Source organism: Cygnus olor, chromosome 2, assembly GCF_009769625.2.
Source record: "Cygnus olor isolate bCygOlo1 chromosome 2, bCygOlo1.pri.v2, whole genome shotgun sequence".
NCBI classification, from domain to species: domain Eukaryota; kingdom Metazoa; phylum Chordata; class Aves; order Anseriformes; family Anatidae; genus Cygnus; species Cygnus olor.
This window is the reverse complement of record NC_049170.1, coordinates 52,317,396-52,334,161: the sequence shown is the minus strand read 5'-3', so window position 1 is coordinate 52,334,161 and position 16,766 is coordinate 52,317,396. Positions and strand designations below refer to the sequence as shown.

The 16,766-nt window shown below is 43.6% G+C and overlaps 1 long non-coding RNA gene across 1 annotated transcript in view; it reads left to right on the top strand.

Moving 5' to 3' along the window:
- The window catches only part of LOC121066175, a 48,118-nt gene that overhangs the window by 15,360 nt on the left and 15,992 nt on the right, over positions 1-16,766 (top strand). The window contains exon 2 of the long non-coding RNA XR_005817558.1: positions 918-1,057. This is a non-coding gene — a long non-coding RNA (uncharacterized LOC121066175). The remainder of the gene's footprint in view (positions 1-917; positions 1,058-16,766) is intronic.

Here is a 16,766-nt window from a genome sequence, read left to right as displayed (position 1 = left end):
TTGTTCTATTTATTATTATTATTTTTTTTTAAATCTACCTCATTCATTGAAATGACTTTCACACTTGTGTTATTTCGTGGTGCCATATCACTGCAAATATCTGACCAATTTTGGAGTCAGACCCAAACACTTCCTTAGTTTAGATCTTTGTGTGTCTCGATTATATGAAAAATTAGGTCACAAAGATGGCAAAGACTTCATGAGGCTTCCAGCAAAGCCTGTTTTATTACATATGAAGAATAATGTTGAAGATATCTATTCTGATGTCCCTCCAGGTTGCCCTCACTCTCAGATTTTGCAGCTTTCTCATTACCTCTGAGGTTGTAGGGCTTCCCTTGGGGGTCAGAAAGATGCAATGCTTTTCATTGCATCCTCTAAGTGCCACAAATTCTGGAGAGCTCTGGAGGGGCAGGATAGCTGAAAATGGTCCAGGAAGGGAAACTGATATCTGACAGAGTGTCTTTTAAGACTGCTGTGAGGTGGAGAGAAAAGAAACATTGTACAATTATGTCAAGAAGAAGTTCACATGTGCCAGGGATGGAAAACAGCTGGCAAGAGGAGAGGAAGAATGAAATTTGTGGGAAGAACACAAATTTCTTCTAGAGCAGGAGGAAAAAGAGAGGGTGATATGGTAAGAGATAAGAAAAATAACCTCTGTGGTTTTATTTTGGGGAGATAATTTTGGAGTGAGAGCCTCAAGATATTTTAAATACATTGTTTTGAATATATTTATAGTCACAGTGTTGCTTCCTCAGAGCGAGGTGCCATTCAGCCTGAAAATGATGGATGATAGGTTGCCAAAGACCATTTCTATCAACTGCTTACTTGCTTATGAGCCACCAAGGTAGGTGAAAAGAAAATGAGAATAGTTTGGGACTCCTTTTTTTTTTTTTTTTTTTTTTTTTTTCTTCTTGCAGGAACCACAACCAGAAAAACCATCTGCCTCCAGATTTAAAAATTGAGGGAAATCTTCCAAGGGCAAGCCATGGATTGACTTCAGGACTGACCACACTGCCAATGAGCAGTAGAGACACACCAGCCTGCAATGAAATCTAGGGTAGGTATGGCCTCAGCAGATGTATCTTCCATCCTTTGAACCCATCACAGTACCTCCCAATACAAGCAGATACTAACTGCAAGTGTCTGCAGGGCAAGGATTGGGTTTTGCTCTTTTTTAATGATCCCTTCAAGCACTGATAAATTTCATTCAGTCTTCTGCAGTGTGAACAGGGTGTGAAATCCTACATTGCTACACAGTGGAAAGGGAACAGTGTTATCTTGTAATGTACTTATTTGTCTCTATGAGGGATTGCTGCCAAGCTTCTGTGAATAGACGTTTTTGGCCACCCTCCCTTAAATGAACATAAACACAGAAAATTTATTCCCACAAACCCCAAAACTTCTTTCTGGTATTTCATGACATTAAAACTCACATACAAAACATGCATATACACATGCAAAACTTTGCCAGGAATAAAACCGCCTTTTTGCGGCCACATCTTTCCCAAAACCTCAGAAAATGCCTGAAGGTTAAGTTATAAGTTAACTGATAACTGAAGTATTAGTTTCCTCCAATGGTTGGGATTTTTTTATATCTCTGTAACTGTAAAGTCATTACCATTTTGAAAGACAAAATCAAACTCTAACCTTAAAAATACTGTGCATATCCTGTACAGCTATATTAAGCCTATTTCCGAGACGGAGGAAAAAGAAGAGAGGAGAGTAGTTAAGTCCAACATTTAGAAAGTAGGTAATAGTTCACATTCCGTATTTGGAGTAGGTTTTTTTATTAAAAGAAAAGCAAATAAAAATGACTGATTAAATGTTCCTTGCATTTTTATAAATCTGCTGTTCTCCAAAGAAGGCCAGGCATTTGCTTGGAGTGTGTGCCTCTTAGTAAGTGTGTGTGTGTGTATGTGTGCATGCACGTTATGTCTTTTTCTATGTACAGGGCATATTTCCAGCAGCGGCAGGTAGTAGAACTGATGAGTACAAGATGAGAAAAGGCTTTGGTGATGAATGATCAAATTTTCAGAAACATCTCACCTCATTTGATTTGTTCATAAAATCCATTACAAGAATAAATAGTATTTTCTTACCTCAGGCATTCTGCAGTTCTTGGTCACAGGATGATGGTTTTCTGCAGTATCTGAAGTTGGAGGTTTGTTGTTTGTTGTCTTTTGTTAAATAGTATGTCATCTGAAAAAAATACTCACATTTTTTCTGAAAGAACACTGTGGCATTGGGAAGTTGACAGCATCATCAACCAGTCAGCAGCGGTGTATAGGTAAGGAATTTATATGAAGAACTTCCTAGCTAGAGTGATCTATTTAATAACCAGGGGTGGGAGAAAGAGGGCGAAAGACCCGAAGAAATGATTGTGCTGATATAAATGTCTCTGCTGACATTTTTCTTTCTCTGAAAATAAGAGCTTCTTGAATAGCTCGTGCCGTCCATTTCAATTAGCTTTGGTGGGGCTGAGGGGAAAGTTTAGAGCCATGCAAAGGAAAGGGCTCTGCAATTCGCAGAGGCTGAACCACTGCAGTTTTCTGCAAATACTGCTTTGCAGTTTAATCTCAGAAAGTACTGTCTACTGCTACTGCCATTATAGGCTGCTCCTTTTAAAATACTCTTCACCCCTTGCGGAGCAGTAAAGAATATGAATGATCTCCTTTTTATTCTCATAACCAGCCACCAACAGAAAGTGCTTTGAGAGTCCACCTTTCTGCACTGGCTTGTAAGGCGGTTGATGAGGTTTTCTGTCCTTACTCACAGTACACTACTGGATGCAGCAGCCCTTCTCGGTTCCTGAGCCTGCGAGCACTTTTTTTTAGGGTGATGCCCAAGTGCGTACTGACCTCTGCAAGGGAAACGCAGGCTCAGTGAGAGCCGTGGTCTATACCACCATTCCCCATGTCCTCCAGATTCTGTGATATATATCTCAGCAGGTAATGTAGATGCAGCCATAGTGACTGGCATTTGCATTAATTACAGTGCATTAATGATTAGGCTCCAGAGAGACTCACAAATAATTAAGCTTATTAATATATGGAAGGCTTTACAGTGTTGGGAGCCTTATTCAGGGGCTTAAATCTTGTTTCTGTGACATTCCAGTAGGGAAGTTTGTGTTGCTCTTAGATCAGTCAGATGCTGAGGTTTTCCCTTCTCCATCTTGACAAAGTTAGGTCAGTGCTGTGTCACATGAATTTCTGTGCAACACAACAACTGTGCAAATGTGTAACTGGAAAATCTTCAGAAAGATGTGTGTGTGCTTCTGCCTCCCAAGGGGCCACAGCACATAGGCAGTATGCAGCCACATGTTGCCCAGGGAGACTCTGTGATGCTTTCTGCTGTGCATTGGTCCAGGTGGTTTCTCCGCAGGGGATGCAGCACCATGGCTGACTGCAGGGCTCAGATTGCTGTCTCTCATTCAAGGTTGTTTCAGGCCAGGCTCTGCCTCCTCCCCATGGGGAGTTTGTTTAGCAAACTCTCACTGCACCCCAAAAGCTCGTTTCCCCAGCAGACTCTGGCTGAGTGTTTTGCTGCTGGTACCCATCATCTCCTGTTCCCTTGCCAAGGATCAGTGAGCCCTCTCAGTTTTTAAAGATTGACACCTGTGCCTTACATAAATGACAAATTCTTCTACAATTTCAGTCTCTTCAGGTATGCAGCCGCTTTAAAATAAAACTGTCTTCCATTTCTTTTCCTATTTGCAGTGAAGCACCATTCTAAATCTTTTCCCCTTATTTACAGGTTTCTAGAGAATTTAATCTCTAGCATAGGTTTTACTGCTTCATTATCTTCTTAGATATTTGCTTAATTCTTTTGACTGCTAGAACCATATGTTGTGTGGAGTCACTGAGATGAGGAGTCAGAAAGAGGTTAAAAGTACACATCAAAAATACAGTATCCATAGGTCTCATTGGGAAAAATGCTATTGATCTTTTGTCAGCCATTTGGGCTTCTTTATGTGTAGTTCTGCCTAAAACATCTTCAAGGAAGTGCTTAGAGAATGAAATTTTAGGTCTTGAAAGATGGAAAAGCTGAGATAAAGATAAAACCCTTTGTTTTTAAGAGAACAGCATAGCTCTTGTACCACCAGGCCAGGGGCCACACAATCTTCCTCTTGTGGCTTCATCAAGGTGCTGAATTTGAAGGAGTCGTGCATTGCTTGGAGGGCAGCGTGCCACAGCTTGGTCAAGCCCTCACACCCATGGTGGGTGTTGGAGAAACAGCACTGGGGAGGGCCAGTTGGGCCAAGATGGGCTCATTGGGTGTCCTGAGCTGCCCAGTTTCTTTGTGGCATGGTCCTTGAACCAACTCTGCCCTTGCAGATGCTCAGGCTTGGCCTGCAGTCGGTCTTCTGGCATGTCCCACATACCACTTGCAGGTGGCGCGCAAATGTACCCGTCAGGAAGGCTGAACCCTGTGGCTGAAGTTTGATTGCTGTGCTGTCAGTGAGATTCAAAACAGTCAGCTGCAGTCTCAGCAGTTTGGGTTAAATGTTTTAAATTTTATTGTGAGTGGGTTGACATAGCATATTCAGACACCAAACTCTCCATGCTGAAGAAGCTGAACTTCCCTCTCCACTTCTCCCCCTTTCTTAACTTGCTTTTTGGCAGTAGTTTCCAGAAAACACATCTGCTACCCTTGGCAACTAAAGGCACCTTCATTTTCAGATAGATTCTGTGTAAAAACCAAACAAAACATATATTATAGATGCTTGGCTTGGGTATAGTATAAGATTTGCCTCCTAAGCTACCTTTTTCTCCTTTGGTTTATGCAGGCGTAAGGCTGTTTTTGCAGATATGTACGACTTTCCATCTAGGTGATATTTTCATATATAATTGAGGCCTGGTGGCCACCACCAGCTGCCTCCGCTTCTAAGGGTATAGCCTGCAAAATGCAGTCCGGAGTGAGTACCACTGCTGTTCATTTGCCAAATAAACAGAGAGGAATACACTGCATTTTACCCAGACCTTGCTGGAGTTGTGTCAAGCCAAGAGTGTGCTCCCCTGCCCACCAAACGTGATGGGTACGCTGATCAAATGATTGCAATGAGTCGCTTGCTTCATAAACTTTGTCCTTCCTCCCCTTTGGGTCTTGATTTGCCCGTAAACACATCAGGATTTTATCAAGTGCTCCCAGCATCTCTCTGAAGGATTCTTTGTCCACAGATCTGCTGGACGCCCTTCCAGCTGACTGGAGACAGAGGTTACATGGTATGTTTCTGTTCTTTGACTGGATTTGTAGCATCCTTCTTCTGGGATAAATATTTGGGTTTGCAGTTTCGAAAATTGCTTACCACAAATATTTGCCTGAAATTTTCCGGTGTAGGGAATGTTTCTTCAGTAAACACATTTGCCAGCATGTTTTAAGTCAGTAAACACCACAGAGGTGTGAACACAGTCAAACTGAAATAATTTGTGAAATAAAATAATTTGGAGAAGGCTGGAATCAGCTTTTTGTCTTGCATTTCAGGGAATGCACTTCAATTCAAACCCGGACAGCCTCCATGCAAGCCTGTGCCTTTTTGGGGGAGGGGGTATGTGTGAAAAAAGGAGTGTGCTTTTGCAGTACAAGGTGCAGTGATGTTTGCCCATGCTTGGAGCGTGCTGGCAGTGTACCTGTGCATGGTATCAACCAGCCCATGTAACTCAGCTGGGCATGAGTGATAAATTGTCATATTGTGGGGGTCCACACAGCTGTTGTTGTGGCAAGTCTTTCTGGGGAGGCCAGAGATAGGAAATGGAATCTATTGCTGTGCCAAGCCCTGGTGCTCAGCAGGTTGGGCACCGAGGAGTCAGTAGGACTTGACCTATTTCTGCGGTGACATAGCCCAGGAGAGGTGAGCAGACTGAGGAAGGGGAGGCCCGATGTTCCTGGTGTGGTGGCAGCCCCTGGCCAGGCCAGTGAGTGCAACTGTTTCAGGCTGCCTCCTTGTGTCCTTTCCCCACCATCTTGAATTCCTCCTATATAGTGCTGGTGCACCTGATCCCACAAACATTTTTACATTGCAGGCAATGGAGATGGTTTAATGTGGGGAGGAGTCGACATGCTGCGGTGGTGTCTGTTCCCCGACGCTGTCCCTCGAGCAGGGATCAGCTCATGGTGGGCTGCGCAGGATCATTGCGGCCTAGCATGGCGGCTTTGCCTTGCCTGGGATGGCAAGAGGCGAGTGAGAGCTGGTGTGTGCAATGTTGGCAGGCTGTACTAAGAACAGGGCTTGATTATTACAGATTCACACCCAGTTTTAAAGCTAATTTGCAAGCTCTAGAGGAGTGATGGCTGGTAGAGGGGAGACATCGTTATTCTTATTAGCACCGGTAGTTTTAGACCACATTCTCTGTCTTCACTCCCCCTGAGAGTTTGCTGATTTTCAATTAAGAAATGCTGTGACTCAAGTTGGGTAAAATGTTTATTTTTGGACATGGGGACATCTTCTCTGAATGGCATGGCTAGAAACATGAACAAGAAATCTTGTTTTCATTCCAGGGCTCTCTGAGGCTTGTCAGGGCTGCTGAAGATAATCAAAACCCCATCTTATTAAAGATCCTTTTCTTTGTCAGTATGTTGTCCACTGGCAAAGTGGGAAGCTCAGCCACTGATATGCCAGAGCAGACTGATGGCTCATGGAGAAGCTAATTATATCTTGCTTTTTTTTTTTTTTTTTTTTTGTTTTGTTTCTTCTTTCATTGCAGAAAGACAGAATAGTTGTGAATAAATTGGGAAAGGGAGGGTGAGGAGAACTGAGAGTTCATTAATATTCATATTTAGCCACAAGTATGCAGAAAAGGTGACAAGGAGCTGGCTCCCTGGAAACCTATGCACCTTGGCAGTAGATGGGAAATTGCATTTAATTATAGCTACCTTTAGCTCTGCACCTAATGAGCATGTTTGAAACCATGCAGGGTTACTGTATACTAAAGGAATATCCAAGACTGAAACAGAAAATGAAAACCTTTCTCCTTCTTCCTTGCTCTGCTGAATTTAAAATAATTCTGCCAAGGCCCAGGAGACCAAGTGGACTTTTATTCTTGATTTCCCAGAGATTATAACAGAAACCTATCCAGCAAAAGATATAAATCAAATAAGATGGTCAGTAGGGGGGAACAAGCACATTTTAATGGGGAGTAAAAGAATGGAGACTTATTCCATTCTCACTTTGCCTAGTGAGTGCTGCTAGGTGTAGAGGTCTCTCTCTTTTATTTTTTTTTTTTTCTTTTTTCTCTCATTTCCTGCTGATTTATCCATTTTTGATAGCTTTCAGCATTTTTTTTTCATTATTTTATTTTTGGGGAGACTACAATCTGTGGATGTTACTACCTTGTCTCAAGGGAAGAGAGGCACCAAGGAGATTTCTTTCACACACATTGCACTTAGGGTTGATTTAGCATGTTGGTTCCCACAGCAACTTTAAAGCCATAAAGCCAAATCCTTCTCTGTAGCACACCAGCACAGGCAGAGATTGAAGCCAATGGAAATCCTCCATAGTAATTTATGTGAGTTTAGAAAAAGCAGAATATGATCTGTACCTAGTCTTTCATCTCGCAAAATTCTCATTGCTAGAATATGTCTTGAACAAAAATTTTGAAGCTGCTTTTAACCTGACAGCAAGGAAGTGATATTTGCAGTGTACACCCAGCAGAAATTATTTTCATTTCAGTGGCTGAGGTAGGGAAATTAGTACCCTGAATTACCCCTTGTATTTTTAACACATATTATATTTTTAACACATTTGTATTTTTTGGGCTGCCTCTTACCTTCACTACTGCCGGGGGCAGATGGAGCAAATCTGATGGTCAGCAATGTACTGGTTTGCTTACAGCCTGGCCTGTGAAAGTCTGCTCAGTCATGGCTCATCCTCTGAGCCATTCCTAGTTTGGGGTGCAGGGAAAGAACTGCTGAGGAAAAGGCACACGCAGAGGTGTGAGCCCAGGGGCAAGCCTGCATAGCGCAGTACCAAGCTGCAAGGTGATGGTCACAACCTGGCCCTGAATCTCTTGAGTTTAGGCCAGCTTTTATCAGCTTTTCTCTTCTTATGTTTTTATTTTATTTTATTTTATTTTATTTTATTTTATTTTATTTTATTGTATTTTTATTTTATTTTATTTTATTTTATTTTAATTTATTTTAATTTAATTTATTTTATTTTTTCAAAAGTGCTGCATTTGCTTATTTCCTGGCTCTGTCCCCAGGGAAATTTGGTAAACCTTGGGAGAAACAGAAGGTCATATGGGTTTCCATTTGGTCTCTCTCATCTTTGGGTCTATGTATGGAGAGATGTTGCTAACAGTTTGTGTTTCATAAACATCCCTGTGCTCCTAGCAGGCAGATAACGCTGGTGCTTGAAAGACTCCTGGTATAAATCTCTTATGGACACACAGCAGTTACCACAATACATGTTTTCTTCCTCCTGCTTCTTTGGCGTGCATTTTGTGATTTGTTGGTTTGCAGGAACTATTCTCAGCTTCAGAACCCATCAATGCCTTTTATTTTCCTTTCTTACTGGGGTTGTTTTCTTCTGCTCCTATTCTTTTTTGGATTCATATGGCTTTACTAGCAGCATTACAGTCTGTTTTGGGTGATTTAGTACAGGACAGATAGAAAGGCATAAATATTATTCCCTGACAAATAAGCAAGCCTAGATATGCCTCAAAAACATTTTAGAACATTTTAAACCCTCATTCACAGGCAATTTATGTAGCTGACTACTGGGCAAACATAAATCCCTAAATCCTTCTCTTCCTTTATTTTGATCAGCATTACTTTGTTTTTCTTCTGCTTTTCTTGTCAGCTTATTTCTAAAGGGCAGTAGGTACCAACATGCTTTCAAAAATCTTGTTATTTTGCTTTTCTAGACACCTGCATACCACAGCAAAATTTTTTACCTCAGTTGCTACGTACTTTGAGAACAAAAATAGACTTTAATTATGATGGAGAAGAAAGCCCTCTATGCATGTTTGTCTTTATAGGCACGGTAGGTACCTATGGTTGGATGCTGCCGTCTCTGTGCTATCTTCCATTTATCAGTCCAGACCCTTACCAAGCTGTCAGCCGAACAGAGGAGAGACAGAGTGACAGGCATTTCTGAGCAGACTTCGGGATGTGCCAGAGCCCCAAAGTGAGTCATGATGTGTGACAGATATCCAACATTGTTACCTGCATATGGAGCTTAAAATGCTGCAGGATGCCTCTCTTTGGGAAAAGAGGGGCAGCCCAGGTTCTGGGGGTCCTGCTGGCTGGTGCTGCAAGGAAGGGGATGTTGCTGTATGTCTGTAGACAATACAGTCCAGTCTGGAGAGAGATATTGGAAAATTTGCTTTAAATACTTCTCGGCCTTTCATAGTAAGGTCATTGGGCTATCCTGTGATTCATGATGTGCATCATTGCAGTTTGCTTCAGGAAAGAGAAGGGGAGTCCTTTGCCAGCTACCTGGCTTGCCAGTAACTCTGGTCTGAGGAAGTATGGGAAAAGTAAAAAATACAGTCTGTGCAAATGTGTTTTTTTTTTCCCCCCACACTTTTTTGTTTAAAATAATGGGAAAAATGGAATTTTGAATAATGCCTGTGATCAGATGAAGCAGTTGAGCCAAAAGGGAAATTATTTCAACTCTGAAAGGCTACCACTGCACTTCAGTGCAGGTGCCTGAGGAGTCTGTGTGCTTCCTACAACCCGAATTGTCTTGTCCTAGATCTTCCTCTAGGAAACATCCTCCCTTGAAGAGCTGAGGTGCTGCAAAATACAGGTCTTCTGCCTTGCCAGGCCATGGCAAATCTTGCCTACCCCTTGGGGGAAAGTGGGTCAGCAAATTAGCATCTCTCTTGAGACACTTCAGCAATATTTCCAATCCAACCCTTTTCATTTTTAATGACATATATGTCAGAAATACTGTCTTTTTGACTTTCTATAAAGTATGTTGCAAAAATATTTTGGTTTTGAGAATTTTCCCCCCTTGAAGATATATCAGTTCTGTGGAGGAAGAAATAGGCTTAGTGTTGTTGGTGACATAATTTTCTGTCAAGAAACCAGTTCCTCTTCATGGAAAAAATGTCAATGAGCATGGAAAAAAGGTACTTTTCTGGGCAGTGATCCTGTCACCTGTAGAGAGGAGAGGGTGAAGGAAGGTCTGAATTCTACACGTACTGCATTGTTTTCAAGTCTAAGAGGCCTTATGCTAACATGGTCATTTAAAAAATAATCTATTGTCCTCTGCTGTGGGCAACTGGATACACTCCCCCAAACTGTGAGTCTGTACAAAAAAACCACAGCAGCATTTTGGGATCCGGGGTAGTTTCCTTCTGGTTTTGAGCCTTACAGCTTATGTTTGCAAACTCCTCATGGCATACACAGCTAGAGCATTATGAAAAATAAATATAAAGAGATTTCTAATAGAACAGCCTGAGTTGGTAAAAGTGGCTTCACGTGCTCTCCTGAGAGATTTGTGAAGTGGTGCTCTCATGTGGTAACTGCAACGCATCCAATTCTTGCTGTCATTGGTATGATTTTTCTGCATTTCCTTTGAAATGCACATCCTTTGTGTTAAATGTATTTTTATCAGTCAGGGCAGCACAATTAAGCACCTGCAATGAAACAATAAGGTGAATTTAGTTTGTGGCTACAAGGTGATACCAACAACTGCTCCCAAACCCCTGTGTAAAAGCCTGGAGGAGTACATAGGGAGATGCCCCTGCAATAGTATAGAGTATCAGACTGCATCAGGCATGGGAATAGCTGTATGTACAGAATGTATTCAGCCCTCAGGCACATATCCATATGTTTGGATGCGGGTGGGTGTTTTTTAAAGTGACTGTTTTAAAGATAACCACACAGGTGGCCAACAAGCATTTGTTAGATGGCACAGCGTGAACACTGAAGCAATTTGACCGCTCGTGGGTGAGGAATAGAAGGAGAAGGAGTGCTGGGTGTCCCTTCTTTTCTGGATAGTGCCTATTTGCCTTAAGAAACAGCTAATTTTTTCTAGTTAGCTTCGGGGCAGCACACATGGCTGTGTGGCTGCTGACGGCAGGCTCTTGTTTTAGGGAAAAGAAAAGCCTTGTCAGATAGAGCCACTTTAGAAGAACAACCCCTGTTTTGGTCGTGTGTTTTTGTACAAGCCATATTTTATGCTTGGGTGCAAAGCGTTATTTTCTTAGTCGTTAAAAGGAAGTATAAAGAGGGCAGAAGGCATGGGGGCAAGGGATTGTTTTGTGTATTTTTCTGGGTAATGGAAATATATTTTGGGGCCAGAGCATGCCGTTACAGAACAACTCTGTGACAAGCAGCAGGATGAAATTGCGCAGCCCCGGAGGTCATGCGGTCAGTTTGCAAAGGCCACGGGCTCCCCAGAGAGGCGCGGTCCCATACCACTTCCTTATGGGATAACAGGATGATGTGAGTTTTCCCCTGCAGCCAGCCAGCTCCTCTGGGTTTGATTTCCTCCCTCTGCTTCACAGTCACAGGAACATCCCCTCCAGGAGGACGGGCTCGTTGTAAGGACAGTCACCAAGAGGATGGTAGATGATGCTGGTGCATGCTCAGAAGCAGCTTTGCTGAAAGGTTTTTGAAGCCACTTCAAAACACAGCCTTCTCTAGGTCTAAGCACAGAAAGCGATAACCACCACACAAAGGTGGATCACTAACTCAAAAGGATCTTTTCCCGGAGAAAAATTGTTCTGAGGAACCTTTTCTTCTAAAGGAGTAAAGGTAGCCATCGAGCTGAGGGAGACCTGTCTTTCATTTGTGGACAGCTTCTGTGAATAAAAGGACTGTCAGCAAAAAATCTGGTCTATCAAAACCACTCATACACTCTTAATTTCTTTCCCACTATGCCTCTGGTCCAAACAATGCTGAAGCCATGTAAAAAAACAGAATTTCTTCAGAACAGCCCACAACTCCATCATCACATCTCCAGCAAAGTGCACTCTCATGACAACTTTTTGTTACATCTACAAGATTCATGCCAGTGTTAAATGAGGAAAACAATCCTAACATAGGTTTGCTGGCTCATTAGCTGCATGTCTGTAAGGGCACGAGTGACATATGAGAGAAGTTAATTAGAACAGCTATTGCTGTGAGGAGTGAATGAGTACTGGTGGTCACACAGGGTGGGAGTGGGACTCAGGCAATATTAATATTGAGCTATAACTGGGATCTATAGATGCCTGAGCCAAGCATTAGCAACAGGCCCTCCCATATGTTGAGGGAGTTGTCAGCTGGTGAAGCTGGAAGAACAGAACAGGACCGAGAACTGGACTCAAAACATGGACGTGAATCCCTCACTGGTGCTCTCAGCCGAGCTGACCTGCGCCAAGCACATCTGTGCATTGTGAGGGGAAAGCTGTACAGACTGAGATATTTTAACCTGGAGCTATTCGGGAGCTGGTCTGGTCAGTGCTCTGCTATAAAGACAGCAATTGTCTATCACAATTTCCTTCAAATATAATTGAAACTCAAGGCAAATGAGTGTGACTATGCTGATACTATCAACATGACTGAAAAAAAAAAAAAGGCTAAAAAGACAGCAAAACCCAAATAAACTGGCTTTCTGTTGGAAAGCTGTGGTGCGCCACTTGAAACCTTGGGAAAGACTTGAGTGATGCTCAGGTTTCTTCATCTGCCAACTCGCATGGCTGCCCTAGGTGCAGCTTCTACATGGGCTGCGTGGGGCAGAGCAGTGTCCCGTGGGTGGCACCTCATGCTATCAAACTGTAGCCTGTGTGGGTGGTCTGCAGTAGTCATTACTGAAATGACACCTTCAGCAGGCGTGCATGTTCACCTGTGCACATCACGGATCATTGTTTTTCCATCCGGTGTTTGGGTCATTTTGGGATTACCTTCCCTTGTGGGCTCCAACTCTTTCTAATTTTTGCCATCTCTGAGGGATGTTTACACCATGTTACAGTAAGAAGCCCTTAAATCTTCACACGCTCTCAGGCAGGCGTGCAGACAGTCCAGCATTATCAGGCTCCATTGTGCGGATGCTCGCATTTCTTCTCATTAGCGATGTGCGATGTAAAAGGCTTGCCTTGAGTTTCTTGAAGATGGCAGTAATGAAGCTCTGAAGAAATAGTCAGGGGACCGGAGCTAATTAAAATGCAGCAGGGTGTAGAAGTAAAGGTAGCATCAGCTCGCTATGCCATGTCTCTGGCAATCAGCAGTCCCTAGTTTACCCACACTAATTGACAGGAGACGCAGCGCTACTGAGTGTGCACACAGCCAGCGTTAATGGAGTCAGCACACGCTGCTCTTCCTGCCTGACTTGTCTCATTATCGACCTTGAACCGGCAAAGGTCAGTTGATGGTGCTGCTTTCATCAGGATGACAGGTGTCTGAAGATCTTCTCTTTGTAGTATAATAATTTGGCAGTTGTCTTATCCTGTACGTGAATTAGTGGTCTGATCCTGAAGAGATGATGGATGAAAAAGACTGGCTCGCCGTGGTGAGGAGCTGGGCTGTTGTGCATCTGAAAAAATAACAGGTACTGAAAGTCCTGGAGGAAGGAAACAGAACTATATTGCACATTTCCCCTTGGAGAAGATGGTGCCTGAAGAAGCAAACAGGCAAATTTTCATGAGCGGAAATGCAGTCGGCCCACCGTTAAAAATCGGCAGCTTGTTTGAGCTGATTATGAACACCAGGTGCACCGCTGGCACTCAGCAAATGTCTAATAGCAATAATAGCAGTGGTTGGGGCACCTGACACCTGCAGCAAGCCACAAGTGACAGCCTTCTTAGGGAAACATCTCGTCCAAAGGCGACGCAGTCTCTGGGAGATGATCATGATTGCACACTGCGCTGGGCTGCAGCTCATGTGTCCTCCTTTTTCACTCCTCTGGTACAGATGGTCTCAGCAAAGACAGTGGAGACTGACAGAAATACGTCAGCCATCCCACCATTCCGATCTGCCAACCCAGCATTTCAGAGCATTTTTAACGAATGCTGTGGCTTTTCCAAGAGAAAAAAACCTGAGAGTCCTCTGGTGGGAAGTGAAGCTTGCTGGAGCCTGGGCTTGCGTCTCCTCTCCACTCCTATATACACCCATGCAAGGTGTGTACAAATACACATGGTGACATTTGGCAGCTTCTTTGTGGGCACAAAATGGGGTAAATCAGGACCCGGAGCTGGAGGGGTCCATATTTCCTGGTAGCACAGACAGAAAAGATCTCATTGCTGAAGAGCCGCAGGGAAAGCCTGGTGGGTTCTGAGAAGCTCTCATTTCTGAAAAGCTAGACACTGTTTGTCTTGGTAAAATTAGGGAGGGAAACGTTCAAGCAGAAACAGTGGGAGCCCAGACATGCAAAGCGGCACCTGCAGGGGGGGCTCCTTCAAAGAGGCAGGAGCTCCTGCTCCTTGTGGCAGTGTGGGAGGCTCTGGACCACCTCTGGCTCTGCCAAGGGCAAAGGGAGATGCTGATCCCCAGCCTGTGCTGCCTTTCCTGAGGAATGTGGGGTGGCAGCAACCCTCTCCAGAGCTGGGGAGAGGAGAACAAACCAAGCACAGCTTCTCCTTCCTCCACCTGCTGCTTCACAGGATCTTTTTATAATATCCCTCTCTGAAAGCAACCACTCTTTGCTGGCATAATTACCAGAATATTTCTTCACTTATCTAAACTAAAGTATTGTCTGGGGAACAAACTAACTCTGTAACTTGCAAACGATTTATAGTAGCTCTTTTTTAAGGATGTTTGGAGAAAAAAAATATCTGGGGCAAAATGCATCTGTGATGGTTGCAGTCCAGCTACAAAGGTAGAAGAGAGAAAGCTATGTACCAGGGCAAGCCTGAGGTGACTGATAGGATTGTTCTTTAAATGGGGAAAAAAAAAAATTGTTATTGAGGCTTCCCAGTCTGACAAACTTTCTCAGCTGCTTCTGAGGTGATCACAAAGTGTTTGGGCTGCTCCTGGTCTCTCATCCTCCCAGTATCTGCACTGGTGCTGCAGAAACCCCTGGGCTTGCCACCATCCCTGGCACACAAAGGGGCTGTTTGCCCTCTGCCCTCAGCACTGCGTCCTTTAGGTTGCTGTCTTCTTTAGGGGCAGAGGAGCAAGCCTCCACCTTTGTGTTGGGTTGTGAAAGCAATTGCAAAGTAAATGCTAAAAAAGAAAAAAGAAAAAAAAAAAGTGTTTCCTAAGTGCATCCTGAGATCAATAAAGCATGCAAGGACGGGCTCCTGCTGTTCAGAGCTGCAGCAGCCTTTAACCTCAAGCTGGGAGGCTGGGAAGAGCATGTCAGGACTATGCTAAGTGGCAGCTGGTAGGAATCCTACATTAATGCAACAGGTAGTGCTCATGCATTTGTACCCAGCGGTCACAGGTTCAGGTTCCAGCTGTGAAGGGACTCTCGAGAGGTACCGGGCTGAAGAAGCATTACGTGAGAAAAGTCATGACAAAGGAAACTCTAGGAATTAAGGTTTTATGCCTGGATAAGCTCCTTCCAGTGCATTTATTTATTTATTTATTTATTTTCAGAAGAGGATGTATCCCATTTTTTCCCCCCAGCAAGAAGATAATCAATAATAAAGGTGGTGAAAAATGCAGAATGACCATTTCCCTCTTGCTGGGGGAAGAGGGATGCTCCCATCCAATCTGAAGGCAAATGAGATAGATTCATGGATTATTTCTTCTTGAAATGAAATGCTCAGCTTACTACTGCTGAAGCCAATAGCACAGTGGGACAAGAGTTTCTTGTTTTTAGTTTTAGGAAGGAAATTCCTACCAACAGAAAATATAACATGACAACTATGGAAAAGACATGGTTGTATTAGCCTGCTGGATCAACCTCAGTTCCCATTAACTCCAGGTTATCTCTTTTCTTACAGAAAAATGTGAAGAATGAGTAAGGGGAGAAGCACCACACAAGTAACCTAGGTGCCTTCTTGTTGTCTTTGGTGGGGGTGATCAGCTAAGTCCCAAACCCTCCATACTATGGGGATGGCACTTTGCAGTATTACATAATTAATGCTCTAGAAGTTTCTAAGGATGAACATATTTGATTTAAAATGAAGTCACCTGGGAATAACTGTGTCTCACAAGTCATTTGAGATCTTATGTGGTTTGTTCCTGTCCTTCTTGTGTGTGCATGTGCAGGCAGGGAAGTCGGGATCGAAAAGCAAAGTGGCTCTGACAGGACAGTTTTCCTGAAGGGTATCGGTTGAGGTGTCCTCAGAGATCTGGTGCCAGTTCGTCTTCACTGAGGAGAGAGGAACAAGACCCATGAACAGTAAAGCAACTTGTGCAAAAGGAGCCAGAGCTCTGTAAAACACAACTGCAGCAGCTCTCCCACTGAATCAGGTACACATTTCAAGCAGAAGCTGATTTTAAGGCTTAGATGAAACTGAGTTCAAAGCTATACTGGGGCCCCCTTAGCTACCTTCAGCTGCTCTGAAGATGAACCAGGGAGTTGATGTGAGGCAGGATGGGGATGACCAGCAGTGGGTGTTGTTTATACAGCCCCGTGTGCTCCTTTGCAGGAACCTGAGGTGGGAAGAGAGTCTGGAAAAGACTGGGAGTTGATTGAAAGGAAGGAGGTTTTGCTTTGTCAGTCAGGACTTGGGAAGAGGGAGAGGGCAGTAGGAGGTTGCAGAGGAAAGGATGACTTGCTGAGGACACAGAATTTGGAAACGGAGTGCATTTTTTTCTTGATGTCCAGCTAGTGTGTTGCATTAATGCCACTGAGACTTGAGCAGGGAGAAGCCTTTTGATTCCTACATAAGCTCCCAAGAAACATGGCACAGTGGACAAAGAGGAGAGGCTTGGAGAAGGTGAAA